Source organism: Oncorhynchus tshawytscha, linkage group LG11, assembly GCF_018296145.1.
Source record: "Oncorhynchus tshawytscha isolate Ot180627B linkage group LG11, Otsh_v2.0, whole genome shotgun sequence".
Classification (NCBI taxonomy): domain Eukaryota; kingdom Metazoa; phylum Chordata; class Actinopteri; order Salmoniformes; family Salmonidae; genus Oncorhynchus; species Oncorhynchus tshawytscha.
In genome coordinates this window covers 23,884,479-23,912,114 of record NC_056439.1, presented here as the reverse complement: position 1 = coordinate 23,912,114, position 27,636 = coordinate 23,884,479, and the positions used below count along the sequence as shown (strand labels likewise).

The window sequence follows — 27,636 nt, the reverse complement described above, 5'->3', positions numbered from 1 at the left end:
GAAACAAAATACACTGCTCAAAAAAATAAAGGTAACACTTAAACAACACAATGTTTCTGTTCACCCGATTTAGAATTCCTCACAATCAAATGTAGACCGCATTATCTACCAAGAGAATTCTCTTCGATTATAATCACAGCCGTATATATCCCCCCCAAGCAGACACATCGATGGCTCTGAACTAACTTTATTTGACTCTTTGCAAACTGGAATCCATTTATCCGGAGGCTGCATTCATTGTAGCTGGGGATTTTAACAAGGCTAATCTGAAAACAAGACTCCCTAAATTTTATCAGCATATCGATTGCGCAACCAGGGGTGGAAAAACCTTGGATCATTGTTACTCTAACTTCCGCGACGCATATAAGGCCCTGCCCCGCCCTCCTTTCGGAAAAGCTGACCCGACTCCATTTTGTTGATCCCTGCCTACAGACAGAAACTAAAACAAGAGGCTCCCACGCTGAGGTCTGTCCAACGCTGGTCCAACCAAGCTGACTCCACACTCCAAGACTGCTTCCATCACGTGGACTGGGATATGTTTCGTATTGCGTCAGATAACAATATTGACGAATACGCTGATTCGGTGAGCGAGTTCATTAGAACGTGCGTTGAAGATGTCATTCCCATAGCAACGATTAAAACATTCCCTAACCAGAAACCGTGGATTGATGGCAGCATTCGTGTGAAACTGAAAGCGCGAACCACTGCTTTTAATCAGGGCAAGGTGACTGGTAACATGACCGAACACAAACAGTGCAGCTATTCCCTCCGCAAGGCTATCAAACAAGCTAAGCGTCAGTACAGAGACAAAGTAGAATCTCAATTCAACGGCTCAGACACAAGAGGCATGTGGCAGGGTCTACAGTCAATCACGGACTACAAGAAGAAATCCAGCCCAGTCACGGACCAGGATGTCTTGCTCCCAGGCAGACTAAATAACTTTTTTGCCCGCTTTGAGGTCAATACAGTGCCACTGACACGGCCTGCAACGAAAACATGCGGACTCTCCTTCACTGCAGCCGAGGTGAGTAAGACATTTAAACGTGTTAACCCTCGCAAGGCTGCAGGCCCAGACGGCATCCCCAGCCGCGCCCTCAGAGCATGCGCAGACCAGCTGGCCGGTGTGTTTACGGACATATTCAATCAATCCCTATACTAGTCTGCTGTTCCCACATGCTTCAAGAGGGCCACCATTGTTCCTGTTCCCAAGAAAGCTAAGGTAACTGAGCTAAACGACTACCGCCCCGTAGCACTCGCTTCCGTCATCATGAAGTGCTTTGAGAGACTAGTCAAGGACCATATCACCTCCACCCTACCTGACACCCTAGACCCACTCCAATTTGCTTACCGCCCAAATAGGTCCACAGACGATGCAATCTCAACCACACTGCACACTGCCCTAACCCATCTGGACAAGAGGAATACCTATGTGAGAATGCTGTTCATCGACTACAGCTCGGCATTCAACACCATAGTACCCTCCAAGCTCGTCATCAAGCTCGAGACCCTGGGTCTCGACCCCGCCCTGTGCAACTGGGTACTGGACTTCCTGACAGGCCGCCCCCAGGTGGTGAGGGTAGGAAACAACATCTCCACTCCGCTGATCCTCAACACTGGGGCCCCACAAGGGTGCGTTCTGAGCCCTCTCCTGTACTCCCTGTTCACCCACGACTGCGTGGCCACGCACGCCTCCAACTCAATCATCAAGTTTGCGGACGACACAACATTGGTAGGCTTGATTACCAACAATGACGAGACGGCCTACAGGGAGGAGGTGAGGGCCCTCGGAGTGTGGTGTCAGGAAAATAACCTCACACTCAACGTCAACAAAACCAAGGAGATGATTGTGGACTTCAGGAAACAGCAGATGGAACACCCCCCTATCCACATCGATGGAACAGTAGTGGAGAGGGTAGCAAGTTTTAAGTTCCTCGGCATACACATCACAGACAAACTGAATTGGTCCACTCACACAGACAGCATCGTGAAGAAGGCGCAGCAGCGCCTCTTCAACCTCAGGAGGCTGAAGAAATTCGGCTTGTCACCAAAAGCACTCACAAACTTCTACAGATGCACAATCGAGAGCATCCTGGCGGGCTGTATCACCGCCTGGTATGGCAACTGCTCCGCCCACAACCGTAAGGCTCTCCAGAGGGTAGTGAGGTCTGCACAACGCATCACCGGGGGCAAACTACCTGCCCTCCAGGACACCTACACCACCCGATGTTACAGGAAGGCCATAAAGATCATCAAGGACATCAACCACCCGAGCCACTGCCTGTTCACCCCGCTATCATCCAGAAGGCGAGGTCAGTACAGGTGCATCAAAGCTGGGACCGAGAGACTGAAAAACAGCTTCTATCTCAAGGCCATCAGACTGTTAAACAGCCACCACTAACATTGAGTGGCTGCTGCCAACACACTGACACTGACACTGACTCAACTCCAGCCACTTTAATAATGGGAATTGATGGGAAATGATGTAAATATATCACTAGCCACTTTAACAATGCTACCTTATATAATGTTACTTACCCTACATTATTCATCTCATATGCATACGTATATACTGTACTCTATATCATCGACTGCATCCTTATGTAATACATGTATCACTAGCCACTTTAACTATGCCACTTTGTTTACATACTCATCTCATATGTATATACTGTACTCGATACCATATACTGTATCTTGCCTATGCTGCTCTGTACCATCACTCATTCATATATCCTTATGTACATATTCTTTATCCCCTTACACTGTGTATAAGACAGTAGTTTTGGAATTGTTAGTTAGATTACTTGTTGGTTATTACTGCATTGTCGGAACTAGAAGCACAAGCATTTCGCTACACTCGCATTAACATCTGCTAACCATGTGTATGTGACAAATAAAATTTGATTTGATTTAACTCCAAGTCAATCACACTTCTGTGAAATCAAACTGTCCACTTAGGAAGCAACACTGATTGACAATACATTTCACATGATGTTGTGCAAATGGAATAGACAACAGGTGGAAATTATAGGCAATTAGCAAGACACCCCCAATAAAGGAGTGGTTCTGCAGGTGGTTCCCACAGACCAGTTCTCAGTTCCTATGCTTCCTGGCTGATGTTTTGGTCACTTTTGAATGCTGGCGGTGCTTTCACTCTAGTGGTAGCATGAGACGGAGTCTATAACCCACACAAGTGGCTCAGGTAGTGCAGCTCATCCAGGATGGCACATCAATGCAAGCTGTGGCAAGAAGGTTTGCTGTGTCTGTCAGCGTAGTGTCCAGAGCATGGAGGCGCTACCAGGAGACAGGCCAGTACATCAGAAGATGTGGAGGAGACCGTAGGAGGGCAACAACCCAGCAGCAGGACCGCTACCTCCGCCTTTGTGCAAGGAGGAGCAGGAGGAGCACTGCCAGAGCCCTGCAAAATGACCTCCAGCAGGCCACAAATGTGCATGTCTCTTCTCAAACGGTCAGAAACAGACTTCTGGCTGGCATGAGGGCCCGACGTCCACAGGTGGGGGTTGGGCTTACAGCCCAACACCGTGCAGGACGTTTGGCATTTGCCAGAGAACACCAAGATTGGCAAATTCGCCACTGGCGCCCTGTGCTCTTCACAGATGAAAGCAGGTTCACACTGAGCACGTGACAGACGTGACAGTCTGGAGACGCCGTGGAGAACGTTCTGCTGCCTGCAACATCCTCCAGCATGACCGGTTCCTCGGTGGGTCAGTCATGATGTGGGGTGGCATTTCTTTGTGGGGCCGCACAGCCCTCCATGTGCTCGCCAGAGGTAGCCTGACTACCATTAGGTACCGAGATGAGATCCTCAGATCCCTTGTGAGACCATATGCTGGTGCGGTTTGCCCTGGGTTCCTCCTAATGCAAGACAATGCTATACCTCATGTGGCTGGAGTGTGTCAGCAGTTCCTGCAAGAGGAAGGCATTGATGCTATGGACTGGCCCGCCCGTTCCCCAGACCCGAATCCAATTGAGCACATCTGGGACATCATGTCTCGCTCCATCCACCAATGCCACGTTGCACCATAGACTGTCCAGGAGTTGGCAGACGCTTTAGTCCAGGTCTGGGAGGAGATCCCTCAGGAGACCATCCGCCACCTCATCAGGAGCATGCCCAGGCGTTGTAGAGGTCATACAGGCACGTGGAGGCCGCACAAACTACTGAGCCTCATTATTCATTCATTCAGATCTAGGATGTGTTATTTTAGTGTTCCCTTTATTTTTTTGAGCAGTGTATAACTGTTTGGCCATAATGACCATCGTTATGTTTGGAGGAAAAAGGGGGAGGCTTGCAAGCCGAAGAACACCATCCCAACCGTGAAGCACAGAGGTGGCAGCATCATGTTGTGTGGGTGCAGTGCTGCTGGAGGGACTGGTGCACTTCACAAAATAGATGGCATCATGAGGTAGGAAAATGATGTGAAGCAACATCTCAAGACATCAGTCAGGAAGTTAAAGCAAATGGGTCTTCCAAATGAACAATGACCTCAAGCATACTTCCAACGTTGTGGCAAAATGGCTTAAGGACAACAAAGTCAAGGTATTGGAGTGGCCATCACAAAGCCCTGACCTCAATCCTATAGAAAATTGGTGGGCAAAGCTGAAAAAGCATGTGCGAGCAAGGAGGGCTACAAACCTGACTCAGTTACACCAGCTCTGTCAGGAGGAATGGGCCAAAATTCACCCAACTTATTGTGGGAAGCTTGTGGAAGGCTACCCGAAACATTTGACCCAAGGTAAACAATTTAAAGGCAATGCTACCTACTAATTGAGTATATGTCAACTTCTGACCCACTGGGAATGTGATGAAAGAAATAAAAGCTGAAATAAATCTCTACTATTATTCTGACATTTCACATTCTTAAAATAAAGTGGTGATCCTAACTGACCTAAAACAGGGAATTTTACTAAGATTAAATGTCAGGAATTGTGGAAAAACTGAGTTTAAATGTAGTTGGCTAAGGTGTATGTAAACTTCCGACTTCAACTGTATATAGCCAAGCTGTCGTTACTCATTGTGTATTTATTATTACATTTCTATTATTTCTCTATTTTCTTTCTCTCTGCATTGTTGGGAAGGGCCTGTAAGTAAGCATTTCACTGTTAGTGTACATTTGTTGTTTACGAAGCATGTGATGAGTAATATTTGATTTCATTTGATTTTCTGAGCTCATCCTCTTCCACGGGACCTTGGATAACCCCCGCCCTCTTCCCTTGTTGCCAGGGCTGTTTCCGATTCAGTGCCCTGCATTACATGTGCTAATCCAGCAGGATGAGTCGCTGGGATTGAACAGGGACCAGTGTGAGTAATGAGTTTTTCCAGACTAAGCTTTCGGATGCATGGGGCCCCCAGCTGCCAATCAGAGATGGGTGGGAGTTTCTGGGCTGTGTGTGTGGGGGGGAGGGGGGACCGACCGTAGCTGCTTCCTGCAAAATCATACAGGGGCTAAGCATCTAACGACATCCATTCAGCCGTCCATCCACATGGAAACGGATGTGTTATTAAGCAACTAAGGAGGATATACTCAACCATGACACAGCCAGCTGGCCCTTGCCCTTGGAAAGTAGGGATATGCCAACCACTAACTCAGAACAGTCAGGCCAGAACAAGGCCAAAGTTCCTGGCCCCAATGACTTGACATTTATTACCTTTCTCACAGCCTAGCCCTAGTACTCACTTTGCTGTTATGAAAAACTCCACCTTCTATTTAAACAAACAAAGTCATGGCAATTGCCAGACCAGAGTTCCAGTCAAACATAAAACTGCTAAAAACTCGTAGAAAACCACAATGACACCCAGACGTCCTAAAAACAGTAATAATCAACAGTGCAGTGGTGCACTTATGATAAACAATCTGACATGCAAGCTGTGGGTGTGTGCGTGCATTTGTTGGGCACCCTGGGCAGTCATGTATACGAGTCTCATTCCATTCATAATAGTTTTTCTGTTCAGGGTTCATAGTTTACACCTCATAGAGACAGACGGAGTGTTGCTTTCCATTGAGTCACACGACACACATTCTGAGCACAAACCTGCCTAAATACAGAGGGAGTTAAATTCCACTGTGCCTGTAGCCTACTACTCATACTTCCCTAACAGTTAGTTGTCCATAATGAAACAGAAGCAGCCACAGGTTTCCACTGTGACCCATTACTATGCTACTAGTGGTTGTTGTTTGGCCTAGAATAAGACACAACCAGGAGAGTTTTTTTTCTCTTTCAATTAGAAAGATGTTAACAATCTTACCTTTTTACCCAACAGCAATAGATCCACTTATATGATTAAACAGCCATGCTATAATGTCCCGTCCAGGCAGTTAAGCAAGCTCCACAGTACAGAGCGAGGCCTGCTCTGCTCTATACAGGCAGGCAGACAGAGAGAGTAGAGACTAGAAAGTGTGAAAGGCGCTGAATATAGGGCTTCCTACATCTCCAGCAGTGAGATCACACCATCACAGAACAGGAGAGAAACGCATCCAGCTCCAGCCTTATCCAGAAAAGACAGACCTCTTCAGCTTGGACATAGCATTATGACATCCATGGGTTGAGTCAGTGAAGCGTGGTCACGTAGCTGTAGAGTTGAGCCAACTCCTCTCCCTTCTGATAGATAGCCTCGTACTGTAGGCTACAGGACCCCTGTGTGCTCCCAAAAGATCTCCCGATCAGTCACAAACTATCCATCACACAGAACTGTCTCACTGGGATCTATCTCACTGGGATCTATCAATCTATCCAAGAAAAGTCTCACTCCAATCCCGTAAAGTCTCCACAGTGAAACAATCTGTCGAACTGGCTACACAGAGCACAGAGGAAGCCAGTCCAGACTGGTCTGAGACTACGGACAGAGACACACAAACACACAGATGTTGGCTCCTGCTGCCGCTTCTGTCAGCCAGCCCTCCTCCCCAGGCCTGCCACACCCCCCAGTGACCAGCCGTATTTCTATTGGAGAGAGTCAGAGCAGGGCTCCTCCCACTGCTCTCAGCTTTCTTTCTGTTCCAAGTGGAGTTCCGAGTGAGTGCGAATGTTGGATCACGGGAGAGATATCTTAGAGAGGTTGTGTGTGTGTGTGTGTGCGTATGTTTGCATGTCTGTGTGATATAGGATAGCTGATAGCTCCAAATGCAATGTTCCCACAGGCTTCTGTGTGTGTTCCTCAGCGTCATTTCATTGTTCTCATCATGCACAGCCCTGTTTCATGAAGAGAGTTTACAAACCGAAGCTTAGGACAACACCTGGAGAGGATAACATTAAGGTAGCAGATGTGCACTGATAATATAAAGCTTTTATCCCAATAGTTTCAAGATTATTTTTATTCATATGCCACTGACGACCATCACTGAAAAGGACGGCCTCACTGACATAACACACTTCTACTAGGCTTTTAAAATGAGACAATGGGAAGGAATGTGGATATTTACAACAGACAGTTCAAAACAGACAGCTGATGATAGTCCATGCAGTGTATTTAGTATTATAACCAGATTCAAGGGCAGTTGTGTTGTGAGTCTGAACCATTTCCTGCTCGATTGACTCTGCTGAGAGAAAGATCAATACCCTTAGTGACATGGATCATCCATCTGTTCATATTGGGTTTCACTAAGCAGGAACTATTTTGTAAGAGGTTGAAATCACACACCATAACGTATATCTATCATGGACAATTAATCATTTTACAGTCTAAAGTATATTGAGCTACAATACTATCAGCAACAATTAATCATTTCACAGACTAGGCCTACTGTACATAACATACTGTACATTGCGCTACAATGGCTGTCGTCCTGCCTTTGCCTTCCATCCACCAGACAGAGAGAGGCAGAGTTCATGTCCTATAATTTTCCCAGAATACTTACCCATCAAGGCAGTGATGAGGGCTTTCCTCTCCAAGAACAGATCACATTACCATCCCGTCCAGTCTGTCTGACACACACACACACACACACACACATCTGCTTCTGAGGTAATCCTTTCTATTAGGTGGCTTTAAGACTACATTTCCAACCAACCACCACCACTGATGTTTTGACTTAGATCGTGATTCAAGTGGTTAATCACTTTGGGCTAATCATAGCCATTACCATTTATTTTATTTAATCATTTCAAATTTCATACACAGACAGAGTTTCTTTCCATCCATGGCTGTAATTCTGTCCCCCTTTGGCAGTATTAACATTATTTGATCTAACCCTGTAATTATACACCACATTATATAGATGTTGTATGGTGAGGGAAGTTCTGAATGGTTGTTGATGTTTCTTCTCTGTCTTCTGTCAAGAAACACTGCATCTGATTCTGATGGATGTTAACGTAAAAATAGAAAAATAAAATCAGAAAAATTACAATATTTGAAATGTCTACAAAGGGACAGTTCCTTTGTTTGAGACCTAGCACCTTTGGGATCATTCTAGATGGGTGTACCTCACCCATTTGACTCATATCAATGTAAATGTAGAGTACTCCACTATACTGACTACAAGGTAAGTAGTGGGCTACTCAGTAAGCAAATGGAGCTCCTCAGTAAGTAGGGGGGCTCCTCAGTAAGTAGGGGGGCTCCTCAGTGGGCCACAATAAGTAGTGGTCTACTCAGTAAGTACTGTAGGGGGCTACTCAGTAAGTACTGTAGTGGGCTACTCAGTGGGTCTACTCAGTAAGTACTGTAGTCGGCTACTCAATAATTACTATAGGGGGCTACTCAGTAAGTAAGGGGGCTACTCAGTGGGTCTACTCAGTAAGTAAGGGGGCTACTCAGTAAGTAAGGGGGCTACTCAGTGGGTCTACTCAGTAAGTACTGTAGTGGGCTACTCAATAATTACTATAGGGGGCTACTCAGTAAGTAAGGGGGCTACTCAGTGGGCTACAGTAAGTAGTGGGCTACTCAGTAAGTAGTGGACTACTCAGTGGGCTACAGTAAGTAGTGGGCTACTCAGTAAGTAGTGGGCTACTCAGTAAGTAGGGGGGTTACTTGGTAAGTAGGGGGTTACTCAGTAAGTAAGGGGTTACTCAGTAAGTAGTGGGCTACTCAGTGGGTGACAGTAAGTAGTGAGCTACTCAGTAAGTAGTGGGCTACTCAGTAAGTAGTGGGCTACTCAGTAAGTAGTGGGCAACTCAGTAAGTAGTGGGCTACTGAGTAAGTAGTGGGCAACTCAGTAAGTAGTGGGCTACTGAGTAAGTAGTGGGCTACTCAGTGGGCTACAGTAAGTAGTGGGCTACTCAGTAAGTAGTGGGCTACTCAGTAAGTAGTGGGCAAGTGGGCTACAGTAAGTAGTGGGCTACTCAGTAAGTAGGGGGCTTCAGTGGGCTCAGTAAGTAGTGGGTTACTCAGTAAGTAGTGGGCTACTCAGTGGGTGACAGTAAGTAGTGGGCTACTCAGTAAGTAGTGGGCTACTCAGTAAGTAGGGGGTTACTTGGTAAGTAGGGGGTTACTCTTAAGGGGTTAAGTAAGGGGGCTACTCAGTGGGTGACAGTAAAGTGGGTTACTCAGTAAGTAGTGGGCTACTCAGTGGGTGACAGTAAGTAGTGGGCTACTCAGTGGGCTACAGTAAGTAGTGGGCTACTCAGTAAGTAGTGGGCTACTCAGTAAGTAGTGGGCAACTCAGTAAGTAGGGGACTACGGTAAGTAGGGGGTTTACTCGGTAAGTAGGGGATTTACTCAGTAAGTAGGGGGTTACTCAGTGGGCGACAGTAAGTAGTGGGCTACTCAGTAAGTAGGGGGTTACTCAGTGGGCTACTCAGTGGGCGACAGTAAGTAGGGGGCTACTCAGTGGGCTACATACAGTAAGTCGTGGGGCTACTCAGTAAGTAGGGGGACACCAGTGATGGGCTATTTTTCCAAAAAAATTTACACGAAGCAGATCAAAAAAAATCATTGGACCTTTAAAAACCTTCTTTACATAAAATAGTGGGTGCTATAACTTGGAAAATAAATAAATGTGATTCTGGATGACAACATAATGATGTTTCTTTCCAACATTAGGACTGTTTGCCTGTGGAAGTTAAATTCCCTTTGTGTTTTGTTTCCTACCAAGTATCGCGACACTGGTATCATCCCAGCCCTAGTAAGTAATTTTGTGTTTGTCCCAAATGGCACCCTATATAGTGCACTACTTTTGACCAAAGCCCTATGGGCCCTGGTCAAAAGTAGTGCACCAAATAGGGAATATGGTGCCATTTGGCATGAAGTCCCCATCCACTCCAATCAGCAAACAGCATGCTAGTGTTTCTGTGGATGACAGACCTTTGCCCAGATAATACCCAGCAGCATTCACACTCATGTTTATTTTCTCAGATAGTTGCCAAGTAAAGGAATAAAAAGGGGTTTCTCCTGCTACCAGAATATTCTAGATGCTTCTCTTTCTCTCTCTGCAAAGCCCTCTAGATGTACAAAGTCACATTCATTAGGCTGTTGAAAAATACAGTATAATTCGATCACAACACATACAGGTTAGAGGTCGACCGATTAATCGGAATGGCCGATTAATTAGGGCCGATTTCAAGTTTTCATAACAAATCGGAAATCTGTAAATCCCCCGGGGGATCCAATCTTGCAACCTTACAGTTAACTAGTCCAACGCTGTACCGACCTGCCTCTCTCTCGTTGCACTCCACAAGGAGACTGCCTGTTACACGAATGCAGTAAGCCAAGGTAAGTTGCTAGCTAGCATTAAACTTATCTTATAAAAAAACAATCAACCATAATCACTAGTTAACTACACATGGTTGATGATATTACTAGATATTATCTAGCGTGTTCTGCGTTGCATATAATCTGACTGAGCATACAAGCATACAAGTATCTGACTGAGCGGTGGTAGGCAGAAGCAGGCGTGTAAACATTCATTCAAACAGCACTTTTGTGCGTTTTGCCAGCAGCTCTTCGTTGTGCGTCAAGCATTGCGCTGTTTATGACTTCAAGCCTATCAACTCCCGAGATGAGGCTGGTGTAACCGAAGTGAAATGGCTAGCTAGTTAGCGCACGCTAACTAGAGGGATGGAAGCTATACTGTTAGACTGGCAATACAAAAGTGCCTGTAAGAACATCCAATAGTCAAAGGTTAATGGAATACAAATGGTATAGAGGGAAATAGTCCTATAATTCCAATAATAACTACAACCTAAAACTTCTTACCTGGTAATATTGAAGATTCATGTTAAAAGGAACCACCAGCTTTCATATGTTCTCTTGTTCTGAGCAAGGAACTGAAACGTTAGCTTTCTTACATAGCACATATTGCACTTTTACTTTCTTCTCCAACACTTTGTTTATGCATTATTTAAACTAAATTGAACATGTTTCATTATTTACTTGAGGCTAAATTGATTTTATTGATGTATTATATTGAGTTAAAATTGTGTTCATTCAGTATTGTTGTAATTGTCATTATTACAAATATATATATATATTTTAATCGGTATCGGCTTTTTTGGTCCTCCAATAATCGGTATCGGCGGTAAAATCCTAATCGGTCGACCTCTAATACAGGGTATAATTGACCACCAGAGAGCAACCTCGTCTGCGCATACTGTGCAACGAAGCATTTATTAGTGGTCGTACACAAAAAGAGGGGCTTCCTGTTTAATAACTTTTGCAACATTCTCTTCTAACTGGTGGTCTAGCCTACACTAGTATGTGGACATACAAAAAGGTAATTACATTGAAATGTAGCCCATGATATCAAAAGGCACTGGAGCCATTTGTCAGCAATCAACAAACCATGAGCTATTCTATAGATTAAGCAAAACCCCTCTCTCCTCTAGAAAAAGGACTATGTCCACGTCATAGAGACACACAGAGCAGGGTTGGACTGCCTCAGAGAGGGAACCAGTGTTTGCCAGCAGTCACCACCCTGGGCTGGTCTGGCTATCTCAGGCTGCCTGCCCATTCTGCAGAGGCTCAGTGGCTGGCTGATACAAACTGGTCAGTGGTCAGACAGACTCACATTCCCCTGTCCATAGCCAGACAGCTATGGACAGCTCTCCCTCAGTCTCATTCACCCAGCCTGCTGCCTGCCAGGATCCTAGTAAATAACATGGCCACCATCACCGTTGTAATGAAACAAACCAGCCTTGATATATTCCCTTCTCTGGGACTGACTGACACACTGTCAGTGTACAGTATGTCTGTGGAGACTGTAGATGAACGCCATTGATGGACGAACGCGCACAGTCATATCACCCGTCTGCAAAAAAACACTCCTCCGATTACAGATACACTATACAGCCTTTCAATGCGATATGGGATATTCAAGCCATTTTTAATGACAGTGATTGAAAAGCCTGGGAAATAGGACAATCTTAAATATAATATCAAGTGTGGTGTTTTATGCATGCTCCCAGACATTCCAACATTGTTTTGGAACCACCTAAGCTGTGTTTTTGCAAACAATTCCTTGAAGGGAGTGTCTTGTTTTTCCCTTTCGGCGTGCCTGGACAGAATAGGCTAATCCATCGAAGGTGTGCCACATTCACCTCAGTAACCCTGCATGAGCCCTATACTACGAATCAAATTTCTGGAGTTAGCAAGGCAACTTTGGATAACCGTTACTACGAAAGTTGCTCACCTTTTAGCTAGGTACATTTTATGGCAATGAATCCTTCAGAACTAACTTGCTCCGGGGCAGGCTAACTCAGGGCTAACTCGATTTATCCTGAAATGTGTCTGAGACACAAATTGAGGACCAATGAAATAGGATACCCTCTCCCTCGCAAAGATTGCATCATAATCCCCTTAAATTTGAGGACTGATTAAATATTTTATTATATCAAAGTTCTGTGAAAATGTTTTTTTTTTTATGTTAAAATATCGATCACAGCATTTGCTTTACAAACTAAGTTTTTCACGCGATTGTATTTTGAAATGTACGAACTGACAGCTGCAACCAGCCAGACATACACTGCGCGTACAAAGCATTATGAACTCTTTCCATGACAGACTGACCAGGTGAAAGGTATTATTATTTATGTCACTTGTTTAATCCACTTCAAATCAGTGTAGATGAAGGGGAGGAGACAGGTTAAAGAAGGATTTTTAAGCCTTGAGACATGGATTGTGTATGTGTGCCATTCAGAGGGTGAATAGGCAAGACAAAATATTTAAGTGCCTTTGAACTTGGTATGGGAGTAGATGCCAGGCGCACCAGTTTGAGTGTGTCAAGAACTGCAATGTTGCTGGGTTTTTACCGCTCAACAGTTTCCCGCGTGTGTCAAGAAAGGTGCAACACCCAAAGGACATCCAGCCAACTTGACTGTGGGAAGCATTGGAGTCAACATGGGCCAGCATCCCTGAGGAAAGCTTGACACCTTGTAGAGTCCATACCCTGACGAATTGAGGTTGTTCAGAGGACAAAACTTAATATTAGGAAGGTGATCCTAATGTATTGTACACTCAGTGTATAATCCATAGATGGCAGTTCCCATTCAAGTTGAGACTGGCAGCCATTGCTAGTGTAGCCATGAGTTTAACAGTCAACTTTCCAGGGTTAGAGGTTGCAAAACCCTCCTATTGATTAGGTCTATGGCCACAATGCAACAAGCTGTTCCACAGAAGAAGTAGGGATAGAAGTAGGAAAGTGTTTTTACATTGATAAGCACTCCCGAGTGGCGCAGCAGTCTAAGGCACTGCATCTCAGTGCTAGAGGCGTCACTACAGACACCCTGGTTCGAATCCAGGCTGTATCACAACCGACCGTGATAGGGAGTCCCATAGGGCGGCGCACAATTGGCCCAGCGTCGTCCAGCTTTGGCCGGTGTAGGCATTGTAAATAAGAATTTTTTCTTGCTGACTTGCCTAGTTAAATTAAAAATATATATTTTTTAAAGACTGCATTTAACGATAAATAATAAAATAAAGACGGCACATCTAAAAGCCTATTTCACACCTTAGCCTGCTGAATTTGCAAGATAACTTTTCTTTGGTTCAAATTTTGGCACCAACTAAAATGTGGCACTGGATTCATGTTTCAGCATTGTCTCAAATAAAAGTCTGGTGTTCGACTAGCCATGTGCGACATACACGCACAGTTACAAGCCTGCTAGAGTTATCAGCAGGCAGACGAGCAATATCCACCGTCGTAGTACGGACGAAGCCTGACCTGGAATGTGAAGTTAACTGAAGCTGGCTAGCTTTATAAAATCCTAAGTAGATCTAGCTTGCTTCGTAGTATACCACTCTGGAGTACCTTCACACCCTGGAGACGAATCTCACTAAGAGTCATGATCTGACACATTCAATAACGCTTAAATGTCACAATCACTCATACACACTTTCAGCTGTATCAAACATGATGACAAACGTCTGCTGTGGTGGATAGAGCTTGGTTAGTTATAGGATTACATCAATTAAAATGGTGGAAAAACATCACCCGGATGTCACCACTAATCATCAACAGTTTCATGAAACATCAGAACATGAAAACCCTCTCACTGTGAGAATTACAGTTGGCTGAAACACATGGCACTGCTTTTGTTTGGGTCCCAGTCGTGCTCTGGGACAGGCTGTGCCCTTTCTCTGTCCTCAGCAGGGCACTTTGGTCAGTTGGCTGCTGCCTCATTAGCATGCTAAAGTGAGCGGTCAGGCACCATGCCGTCAGAAAGTATTCATACCCCTTGACTTATTCCACATTTTGTTGTGTTACAGCCTGAATTCAAAATGTATTAAATCTACTTTTTGTCTCACCCATCTACACACAACACCCCATAATGGAAAAGTGAAAACATGTTGTTGGAAATTGTTGCAAATTGATTGAAAATGAAATATGACTCACTTACATAAGTATTCACACCCGAGTCAATACATTTTAGAATCACCTTTGACAGCGATTACAGCTGTGAGTTTTTCTGTGTAAATCTAAGAGCTTTGCACACCTTAAATTGTACAATACTAAATATACATTGTACAATTCTTCATGCTCTGTCAAGTTGGTTGTTAATCATTGCTAGACAGTCATTTTAAATCTTGCCATAGAGTATTAAAACTAAAATTGCCATGTAAAATGTTCCTAGGCCAATCAGTAGCATTCAATGTCGTCTTGATAGGCAAGTCCAGTGTATATTTGACCCTGTGTTTTAGGTTATTGTCCTGACGAAAGGTGAATTTGTCTCCCAGTGTCTGTTGGAAAGCAGACTGAACCAGGTTACCAGTTAGGATTTTGCCTGTGCTCTATTCCATTTTTTTTTTTTTTTACTCCCTAGACCTTGTCGATGACTAGCATACCCATAACATAATGCAACCACCACCATGCTTGAAAATATGAAGAGTGGTACTCAGTGATGTGTTGGATTTGTCCCAAACATAATGCTTTGTATTCAGGACAAAAAGTTTAAAATCCTAATATCTTCACAGATCTTCATTGTAAAGGGTTTAAACACGGTTTCCCATGCTTGTTCAATGAACCATAAACAATTAATGAACATGCACCTGTGGAACGGCCGTTAAGATACTAACAGCTTACAGATGGTAGGCAATTAAGGTCATAGTTATGAAAACTTAGAACACTAAAGAGGCCTTTCTACTGACTCTGAAAAACACCAAAAGAAAGGTGCCCAGGGTCCTGCAAGGAGGCATGCAGATGTGGCCAGGGCAATAAATTGCAATGTCTGTACTGTGAGACACCTAAGACAGCGCTACAGGGAGACAGGACAGACAGCTGATCGTCCTCACAATGGCAGATCAGGTGTAACAACACCTGCACAGGATCGGTACATCCAAATATCACACCTGCTGGACAGGTACAGGATGGCAACAACACCTGCCCGAGTTACACCAGGAAAGCACAATCCCACCATTAGTGCAAACACTGTCCGATGATGTTTCTTTTTTAGTTTATGTGTGGGTACAGAGATGTTAAATCATGTTAAACACTATTATTGCAACCAAAGGTGAGTACATGCAACATATTATGACACTTGTTAAGCACATTTTTACTCCAGAACTTATTTAGGCTTGCCATAACATAGGGGTTAAATACTTATTTGTTTTAGCTTTTCATTTTGTATTAATTTGTAAACATTTCTAAAAACATAATTCCACTTTGACATTAAATGGTGTATTGTGTGTAGGCCAGTGACACAAAATCAAAATGTTATCAATTTTATATATTCAGGCTATAAAAACAAAATGTGGAAAAAGTCAAGGCGTATGAATACTTCTGAAGGCATTGTACAGTATCTTAAATAACCAAACAACACTGTTCCCACTGAGAAATATTATTAGCCTTCCTGCATCCAACTCTCTGGGATATGTACACTTATGCACTCCGCACATATTTACTGTAAATTGCATTTGATTGGTGTAAGCATGGGCCATAGGGAGTTTCCACCACATGTCTTCACATCAGTCATTTCCTTTTAATGGGAAGTGGTCAAGTGCACAATAAGGGTAGAGAATCGGGACACAGTCCCTGTTTGTGCGCAGGATACAAACATTCAAAGGAATGTATAGATCATCCGATCACACCATTTCTCAGCTGATTGGCAATAGTCAGCAAGAGACAAACTTGACGATTCCCTCTGTACCTCTCCATGTTGTTATTGTTCAGAAGCTCCATTATATAGCCTATTTACTGTAAGTAAATCAAGCTACAGACTGAGGGTGAAACCAGTGTCATTGAGGATACAAAGTGCAAACACATGATGTATGGTAGCATCAACAAAGTCTGTATCCTGGTTAAAATCAAATCTTGACTTTTTCCACTTTTTGTTATGTTACAGCCTTATTCTAAAATTGATTCAATTATATTTTTTCCTCATCAATCTACACACCCCATGATGACAGAGCAAAAACAGGTTTAGAAATGTATTTAAATGTTATTTTGAATACATTTGCAAACCTTATTTAAGTAAGTATTCAGACCCATTGCTACGAGACTCAAAATTGAGCTCCGGTGCATCCTGTTTCCATTGATCATCCTTGAGATGTTTCTACAACTTAGAGTCCACCTGTGGTAAATGCAATTGATTGGATATGATTTGGAAAGGCACACACCTGTCTATATAAGGTCCCACAGCTGACAGTGCATGTCAGAGCAATAACCAAGCCATGAGGTCGAAGGAATTGTCAGTAGAGCTCCAAGACAGGATTGTGTCGAGGCACAGATCTGGGGAAGGGTACCAAAACATTTCTGCAGCATTGAAGGTTCCCAAGAACACAGTGGTCTCCATCATTCCTAAATGGAAGAAGTTTGGAACCACCAAGACTCATCCTAGAGCTGGCCGTCCAGCCAAACTGAGCAATCGGGGGAGAAGGGAGGCGACCAAGAACCCGATGGTCAATATGACAGAGCTCCATAGGTCCTCTGTGGAGATGGGAGAAACTTCCAGAAGGACAGCTATCTCTGCAGCACTCCACCAAACAGGCCTTTATGGTAGAGTGGCCAGATCGAAGCCACTCCTCAGTAAAAGGCACATGACAGGCTGCTTTGAGTTTGCCAAAAGGCACCTAAAGACTCTCAGACCATGGCCTGAATGCCAAGCGTCACATCTGTAGGAAACGGGGCACCATCCCTACGGTGAAGCATGGTGGTGGCAGTGTAATGCTGTGGGGATGTTTTTCAGCAGCAGGGACTGGGAGACTAGTCAGGATGGAGAGAAAGTTGAACGAAGCAAAGTACAGAGGGATCCTTGATGAAGACCTGCTCCAGAGAACTCAGGACCTCAGGCTGGGGCAAAGGATCACCTTCCAACAGGACAACGACCCTAAGCACACAGCCAAGACAACGCAGGCGTGGTTTCGGGAAAAGTCTCTGAATGTCCTAGAGTGGCTCAGCCAGAGCACAAACCCGATCAAGCATCTCTGGAGAGACCTGAAAATACCAGTGCAGCGACGCTCCCCATCCAACCTGAGAGCTTGAGAGGATCTGCAGAGAAGAATGGGAGAAACTCCCCAAATACAGGTGTGACGCAAGTTTGTAACGCTATAGCCAAGAAGACTCTAGACTGAAATCGCTGCCAAAGGTGCTTCAACAAAGTACTGAGTAAAGGGTCTGAATACTTATGTAAATGTGATTTTGTTTTGTTATACATTTTCCCAAATTTATAAAAACCTGTTTTTGCTTCGTCATTATGGGGTATTGTGCATAGATTGGGAGAGAAAAAAACGACTTAATCAATTTTAGAATAAGGCTGTAACGTAACAAAATGTGGAAAAAGTCAAGTAGTCTGAATACTTTCCGAACGCACTATATATGATCGTGTTATAGACATTATAAACAGTATATGAATAGAAAATGTGTGTACGGCAGTAGTTATATAGGATGAGCCTATATGTATACAGTACATATGAAGTTGGTAAAACAGTATGTAAACATTCTTAAAATGACCAGTGTTCAATTACTATGTACAGTCGTGGCCAAAAGTTTTGAGAATGACACAAATATTAATTTTCACAAAGTCTGCTGCCTCAGTTTGTATGGTGGCATACTCCAGGATGTTATGAAGAGTGATCAGATGAATTGCAATTAATTGCAAAGTCCCTCTTTGCCGTGCAAATTAACTTTCCCAAAAAAACATTTGCACTGCATTTCAGCCCTGCCACAAAAGAACCAGCTGACATGTCAGTGATTCTTTCGTTAACACAGGTGTGTGTTGACGAGGACAAGGTTGGAGATCACTCTGTCATGCTGATTGAGTTCAAATAACAGACTGGAAGCTTCAAAAGGAGGGTTGTGCTTGGAATCATTATTCTTCCTCTATCAACCATGGTTACCTGCAAGGAAACACGTGCCCTCATCATTGCTTTGCACAAAAAGGGCTTCACAGGCAAGGACATTGCTGCCAGTAAGATTGCGCCTAGATCAACCATTAATTAGATCATCAAGAAATTCAAGGAGAGCGGTTAAATTGTTGTGAAGGCTTCAGGGCACCCAAGAAAGTCCAGCAAGCGCCAGGGCCGTCTCCTAAAGTTGATTCAGCTGCAGGATTGGGGCACCACCAGTACAGAGCTTGCTCAGGAATGGCAGCAGGCAGGTGTGAGTGCATCTGCACGCACAGTGAGGCGAAGACTTTTGGAGGATGGCCTGGTGTCAAGAAGGGCAGCAAAGAAGCCACTTCTCTCCAGGAAAAACATCAGGGACAGACTGATATTCTGCAAAAGGTACGGGGATTGGACTGCTGAGGTCTGGGGTAAAGTCATTTTCTCTGATGAATCCCCTTTCCGATTGTTTGGGGAATCCGGAAAAAAAGCTTGTCCGGAGAAGACAATGTGAGCGCTCCAATCAGTCCTGTGTCATGCCACCAGTAAAGCATCCTGAGAACATTCATGTGTGGGGTTGTTTCTCAGCCAAGGGAGTGGGCTCACTCACAATTTAAGAACAATTGATGAACACAGCCATGAATAAAGAGTGGTACCAACACGTCAGTCTGAGAGCAACATCTTCCAACCATCCAGGAACAGTTTGATGATGAGCAATGCCTTTTCAAGCATGATGGGAGCACCTCGCCATAAGGCAAAAATGATAACTAAGTGGCTCGGGGAACAAAACATCGATATTTTGGGTACATGGCCAGGAAACTCCCCAGACCTTAATCCCATTGAGAACTTGTGGTTCTCAAGAGGCGGGTGGACAAACAAAACCCCACAAATTCTGACAAAGTCTAAGCATTGATTATGCAAGAATGGGCTGACATCAGTCAGGATGTGGCCCAGAAGTTGATAGACATCATGCCAGGGCGGATTGCAGAGGTCTTGAAAAAGAAGGGTCAACACTGAAAATATTGACTATTTGCATCAACTTCATGTAATTGTCAATAAAAGCCTTTGACACGTATGAAATGCTTGTAATTATACTTCAGTATTCCATAGTAACATCTATGGATGCTAACAAAAATATCTAAAGACACTGAAGCAGCAAACTTTGTGAAAATTAATATTTGTGTCATTCTCAAAACTTTTGGCCACGACTGTACATAGGGCAGCAGTCTTTAAGGTGCAGAGTTGAGTATCGGGTAGTAGCTGGCTAGTAACAGTGACTAAAGTTCAGGGCAGGGTATTGGGCGGAGGCTGGCTAGTACCCAGTACACTTTAGACAGATCAGACAGAGATTTTCCTCCTTGAGGTAGTTAAAAATTCAATTCTCAGGAGGTCCAAGTTTCTTTTGAAGATTTCAATACGCCTGACCAACATGGACAGTTCTTCTGATTGACTCAGAGACCAGACAGTAGCCATCAATTCTCCTTCCATCTGTTGAAAGGATCAGAGCTACCGGACATCCTCCTCACCGATCCAGGATATGAACATTTATAACTACAGTAAGTTTTATGTTGGAAAGATACCCAGGCCTGGATGTCTCAGACCTCAGTCAGCAGGATATGATCTTCTTTGAGGAGGACCTGTGCTTTATGGTGAAAGGTCAGCCCCCCCCCCACCCCCTTCTGTTTAAAATCTAGCCAAAGGAGACAGACAAGAAGTACCAATATGACAGAAAACATTTCCTATAAATCATCTTATTCAGGGAACAGAGAGGCTGAGACAGGTATAGAAAGCACAGCATGTCCATATTGAATGATCTTACACAATATTATGAGTCCTTTGAAGCACTACAAAGAACCTACAGCCCATATAGGCCTATGGTCAGACGGTTAAAAAAAATACTTGATTCCATTTGATGTGCCATGGCAAATCAATTCTTATTGTGAACATTACAAAAACAATCCCATTGGTTTGCTTCATCTGGAAACCCCATCACTATTTAGAGTACAATCACTCACTCACTGTGAGCAACTGCCCCACTCACAATAACATCGATAGGTGAGCAAATGCTGTAGTCGTCTGTGAAAACAGCAACCACGGAGTGAGGAGCATTAAGGCAGGCATGGGAGTTTGTCCATTCAAACCGGTAGCCGTCAGGTAGCTATGAACATCAACGCTTTTTTTTATTTGGTCACCTTTTGCATGTCACATTACTGAAGCAACACTGTAGCAATCATTCATGCCGATCACGTATCACTGCAACATGACAAGGCACATTGCTTCAACTCATGGAACCCTTCCAGCCATTTGGAACAACAGTGTCAGTGATGTGGGAATGTTGATGACAAACAAGAGACGCTCTTCAAGCTTATTCACAGTGGAATGCCGCCTGGGCTCTTTGTTAGCATGTCGCAAACGAGACATGAATCCATTTAGGCCTTCCCCTGTGGAAAACCATTCTGGCTCATAGTTTCACTCCTGCCCCAACTAAGATTTTCAGAGTTCTTACTTGTTACTTCATGGTTAGGGATAAGAGTAGGAGCCGGCTTAGTTTGTACGTGAGGGTCTCATTGTTTCTGAGTATGGTGATGTAATGTGTACCTCTAAGATGAATGCCTGTTCACACTCTCTCTGCCCTGTTGCCAAACAAGACGATTCAAAGCATAGTATTGTAACACACTCGCCAAATATGGAAGATTATTCAAAGCATACACACAAGCCTCAAACCAGAAAACATTTCAAAGCTGCTTGCTCGTCACCACCACTCAAAGACTAACATAAGTTAAGAAAGAGCGAGAGGAAGAAAAAAACCTTTTATGCATTAGGCACACTTTCCAGCTGCCCGTTGGCTATAAAGTACTATCAACACAGTCTGCAAAGCTTCTCCATCTTTGGGGTGTACGTTTGTGTATGCTGTGTGGGTGCTGACAACCTTCTCTAGGGGAGCAGCGAGGGGAGCTGGGTTCACTGAGGCAGCCCTCTGGAGGGTTTAAGTTAGGAGGAGCTGGGCTAGAGGACCAGAGTTAGGGGGAGCTGGGCTAGAGGACCAGAGTTAGGGGGAGCTGAGGCTCACTGAGGAAGTGGGGTGGGGTGACAGACAGACTGGCTGGCTGCGCCTCTGCCTGAGAATGAATAACACCAGGACACACCATTGTCCAGCCCTAATGAAGCACACAAGCAGAGAATGGGAAGTTGTTCAAACAGCTACACTGGACCATTGTTGAGCCTCACCGGACAGAGGGCTGGGATCAATGGGTGGGGCAAGGCAGGCAGGGCAGGGCAGGGCTACAGAGGCCTCTGGGATAGTCCCATCCACTTCATACTAGTCCTACGCAGAAAACTAAATGGTGCCCGATGCACCGACCGCACATGCTGGTGCTCCTTCTATCTGCCTAATTTTAATGTGGGTGGTACAAAGGGTGTTACCACCCACCAACCTTTATGCTATGTCTGTCTTATGCTATGTCTGTCTCCACCACATGCAAATATGCAAGTCTAGAACACACACAAAGCAAAACACAAACACACACAATAAAGTCTAGCAGAGCATAGAGAACACTGGTAAATCATTCTCCAGAGCAGTTCACAGGCAAAGGCGGAAGCTGACGAGCACCGAAAGGAAAACAACTGGCTTGGTTTCACTGAGTGAGTTACCTCATTTATCCTCACCTCACCTGAGCAATGTTTTGACATAGCAACAAAACTATTCCAAAAACTAAATCATCATAACTAAATTAGGAGGAAAAAAACAGTGCCGACCGGAACTGTGCCAAACGCTATATATATATATATATATATTTCCGGAGGTAGCTCCTGCACACATTTAGTGGAAGAGCTTCAATGTTGCTCTTTTGAAAGGCTTTCCCAATTGCCATAGAGTTAGCTCAAGACCGGCACGTGTTATGAACAACTAGACCTAGCCCAGTTAGAGGTGAATGCTCTACCTCATTTCTCTACCACCCATCTAGCTCATCTGTACTTCTCCTCAGACTGCATCTGCCACCACAGAGGTAGACTAGAGGTCAGTCATTCATTCATCACTTATGTTCTATTAATATGTTTTAAATACTAATGGTATTAATGACTCTTTACCCATACGTCATGGTGTCATTGTGCATGACTGAGTCTGGGACTGGGGCTGCTGTGAGCAGAGATTTAGATGAGTTCGAGGGGGGGTGGGAACATCACAGAGGAACACAAACATCTCTCACAGAACTCCTCCTTGCTCGGTATCGGTTACTTGTAGTGGAAAGAAGTTCTGGTATCACATCTTGGCATAGCTGTGACATTCCCTCACGTTGAGATAGAATACCATAAACACTGTACTGTAGGAGCTATCAGTATGACCTCACTGGTTTTAATTTAAGGCTTCTGCTACTCCCACACTTCATGTCAGCGATTCCAGATCTCTCACTAATTGAGCTAAATAAAATCCCCTTGTGGCTGTCTGCTGGATAACAAAACAGACACGCCAGACACGCACACAAAATGTGCATACACACACACCCACACAAGAGAGAGGGGGAGGGTGGGATTCCTATACGCTATTAGAGCCCCAGTCAGTCCCCCAGACAGGGGAATGCAGAGAGGTCAGTAGTAGGAACCTGCGATTCAGGGCTGGTGAACCAGGGGGAATGTCAGCCTGGGGGAGCAGCGTAGGCAGCCAGACAGGAACCCATCTAAACGGAATGGTCTGATGATGCCTGGTAGAGACTTGGGCTTCTGCCCGGTGCTCAGCGTGTTAAGTATCGGAGGTATTACTTATTAAAAAGGCTGAGAATCCAGTGCCGCACACAGACACAAAAACACACACAGAGAGAGGGGCCTGGTCTGGAATGGCTGATTAACAGCACTGTAGTAATCTAAGTGATCGTGAGGCTGACTGAGGCACGTGATTTGTGTCAGCCCTACAAAATACCCATCATATTTCAGAACGAGAACAGGTTAGCACTGAGCTACTAGGTTTGTTGTCATTAGCATGACTTGGGCTTGATCGGAGGCCTCCGGATAGCATGTAGACTATTTTGCGTATGATAGAACATTCAAGCCTATGCATGTCTAACATCACGGACGTCAGTGCATGGAGGCAACCAAGACATCACCCATCTTCTACATCATTACACACAGCAATTAGGGGTGGGTTGCGCACAAGACGGTTCAGCAAACATTGGTTAAATCTTTTATTTTTAATGTCTCACCTGATGATAGGATTAGAGGGGCAAAACTGATGCATGTAAACAAGTTGTAATGTCCTCTAGGCCGTTTTTTAATCAAAATGAAATTTGATTTGTCACATGCTTCGTGAACAACAGGTGTGGACTAACAGTGAAATGCTTACTTCCACGATAAGAGGGATGCTGAGAATCTCACTTTAAAATCTATGACAAACAAAAACCAAATGGTAGCAAAGTTAAACCAATAACTACTTTTCATAACTTCCACAGAAAATTTTACAAAAATACATTTACTTGAACAGTGCAGATCTAAAGAACAGACAGAATGACGGTTTGTGCCCTCATTCTGCTACCAAACATGCATTTTAAAGTGAAAAATCTGAGTCTCAGCATCCCTCTGTTACTGTGGAATTGCCTGTATGTCCCTCACTGCTACTCTGACCCCAAGGGAAGAATATAGAATACAAACGACAGACAGTTTCCTAACAACAATATATCATTGAGAGAAACTTGTTTGCTTGTTGATGGTAAAACTTAAAGAGCCGAGACTCTCGGTCTGAACATTAACAGGCGTCGCTTGCCGTACAGTTTTGGAAACATAAGGATCTTATCTTTCAAATTGGGGAAAATACATTTTCAAAAAACAAAAAGGTTCAATAGATACACACCGTGTTGGACTAGGAACTGAAAGGTTGCAAGTTCAAATCCCCGAGCTGACAAGGTACAAATCTGTCATTCTGCCCCTGAACAGGCAGTTAACGCAGTGATCCTAGGCTGTCATTGAAAATAAGAATTTGTTCTTAACTGACTTGCCTAGTTAAAAAAAAGGGAAAGGGATTTATGTTTCTAGAACCGCACTGCAATTGAGAATCGATTCAAGTTCAGATGGAGTATTTTGCTGTTTTGGCTTCCAGAGCCAATTCGCCCTTTAAACAGAACATGTAAGATCCTTGCACGGAGTAAATTTAGGCTCCTTTAGTCAAATATTGGGATAGGAATGACATATACCATACAGTATTAACAAAAGTATGCGGACACCCCTTCAAATTAGTGGATTCGGCTTTTTCAGCCACACCCATTGCTGACAGATGTATAAAAACGAGCACACCGCCATGCAATCTCCATAGACAAACATTGGCAGTAGAATAGCCTTACTGAAGAGCTCAGTGGCTTTCAACATGGCACCATCATAGGATGCCACCTTTCCAAGTCAGTTCACCAAATGTCTGCCCTGTTAGATCTGCCCCGGTCAACTGTAAGTGCTGTTATTGTGAAGGGACAATGTCTATGAGCAGCCTCGAAGTGGAAGGCCACATAAGCTCACAGTACAGGACCGCCGATTGCTGAAGCATGTAAAAATCATCTGTCTTTGGTTGTAACACTCACTACCGAGTTCCAAACTGCCTTTGGAAACAACGTCAGCACAATAACTGTTTGTCGCGAGCTTCATGAAATGGGTTTCCATGGCCGAGCAGCTGCACACAAGCTTAACATCACCATGTGCAATGCCAAGCTAGAGTGGTGTAAAGCTTGCGTCCATTGGACTCTGGAGCAGTCCATTGGACACGTTCCCATCTTGCACTCTGACAGACAAATCTGGGTTTGGGGGATGCCAGGAGACCGCTACCTGCCTGAATGTATAGTGCCAACTGTAAAGTTTGGTGGAGGACGAATAACGGTCCGGGGATGTTTTCATGGTTTGAGCTAGGCCCCTTAGTTTCAGTGAAGGGAAATCTTAACACTACATCATACAATGACATTCTAAACGACTATGTGCTTCCAACTATGTGGCAACAGTTTGGGGAAGGCCATTTCCCGTTTCAGCATGACAATGCCCCGTTCAAAGCGAGGTCCATACAAAAAAACAAAAAAAAGTCGAGATTGGTGTGGAAGAACTTGACTGGCTTAGAACCCTGACCTCAACCTCATCAAACACCTTTGGGATGAATTGGAACTTCGGCTGTGAGCCAGGCCTAATTGCCCAACTTCACTCATGCTCTTGTGGCTGAACAGAAGCAAGTCCCCGCAGCAATGTTCCAACATCTAATGGAAAGCCTTCCCAGAAGAGTGGAGGCTGTTAAAGCAGCAAAGAGGGGTACCAACTCCATATTAATGCCCATGATTTGGGAATGAGATGTCCTATGAGCATGTGTCCACATACTTTTGGTGATGTAGTGTAGCTTCTAACTGACGTTCAAGGGAAATGACATTCATAGGCAAATTACAGTTGGAGTAGAGTAATACACGTTGTGATTGCATATATCTAACTTGTTCCCAATCTCGATCATTCACACCATAATCACACGGTAGGCCTAATTGCAAAACAAAAAAACAGGTTTAAGCTACACTGCATTAATAAAATTACAACAGATCAAAGCATTCACTTGTATAGGCCTACTATAGTTGCATTGCATGCGAACACCAGTTCCAGAGATATAACACCGGGTTCTTCGCCACAAGCCCGCATAAATACACGAACTGATACAAAAGACACACGACACTTGAAACCGCGTAAAGACATTCTTCACATACCGAGGTAATCAAATCGCCTTTACTGTGCAGTTTTGCATCCAAAATGTGGCGGCGGTTCACATAGATCTTTCGTTTGCAATCGAATTTGCATGCTTTATCCCTTCGTCCCACCCATCTAGCTGATCCTCGGTCATCGGGTCTCATCTGTGTCGATCTGTTGCCGTAAATATGTAAAAAATGTCTCTGGAATATATTTGTATGTGGGGGGGGGGGGAAATACACCACCGTCATCGTGCTAGTTATCTAATATCGATTTAGCTTACCTTGTAAACAAATCCATAATTGAAGCAGTTCGATCGGTGCTTTATGGTTGTGTATTCCCCTTTAACACAATAATCATAGGGCTGTTGCAGGTGACATCATCCCTTTTGGCCCGTGTCAGCACAGGCCATTGTGTAAGCACAGAGTCTAAACCCAAAGGCTCAAGATCGCGAGGCTTCCGGGAACGCTTGTGAAGCAGACCAAGCAGGTCAGGTAGGGGTTTTAGGATTGAGAAGTTAGAGAAGTGAACAATTCTTCTTTAGATGTTAATTTTCTCGAATTTTAAAGGCACAATCTAGATTTGAGCCAATATCTTATCTAGTTGGACATGTTATTACTCGAACCTCGTGAAAGTGACAAACTGACACGTTTACATTTTTGTCAAAACAACTTTATATCGAATGAGTGCCTTTGCACATGCGCAGTTCGGTGCAAAACGACCCGTTAGACCGAAGACGTGTTTCTGCGCATAACTTCAGCCAGCCAACGTCACCATGACATCGCCTACAAGCGTGATCTGGTATTTCTAATGGAGAAGCTGTTTCTGCTGTACTGTCTTTGGTACTGTCTTTGGTGTCAGCGCTCACGGACCAACGATTAATTACAAAGCTCATGTTTTCATGGGAAATGTTGTTCCAGAGGAATGGTGCGCCGCTACCACTTGGTGAAAAAAAGCAGATGTGTAAATGGTTGATTGAGAGCCTAGATTACAAGACAATGTGACAAATCAACATGACATCTTCATCTGACAGGCATTTATCTGGTATAGAATATAATAGAATTATAGTGTAACGACCCTGGGTTTATAAACGCGGAAATCGTCCCTGCCGCACGAGCATGCTTTTGCGGCACAGTCGATAGCGCGCCGGACCTCGGGCTCGAAGGTCGAGGGTTCGAGACCTGCTCCCTGCTGTTTCATTACAATATATTTAAGCAATAAGGCCCGAGAAGGTGTGATATATGGCCAAT

At 44.2% G+C, this 27,636-nt stretch overlaps 1 protein-coding gene across 4 annotated transcripts in view; it reads right to left on the bottom strand.

Moving 5' to 3' along the window:
• The window catches only part of LOC112244969 (disheveled-associated activator of morphogenesis 1), an 80,933-nt gene extending 53,970 nt beyond the window's left edge, over positions 1-26,963 (bottom strand). For 2 of the 4 annotated variants that reach the window (XM_024412877.2, XM_042329951.1), the window contains exon 1: positions 6,266-6,887. The gene's annotated coding sequence lies outside the window, so the exon portion shown is untranslated. Of the gene's footprint in view, positions 1-6,265; positions 6,888-26,406; positions 26,529-26,669 lie in introns of those variants that run through there. The other 2 variants (XM_024412875.2, XM_024412878.2) reach the window with 2 other exon arrangements.
• Between the last annotated feature and the right edge of the window lie 673 nt (positions 26,964-27,636).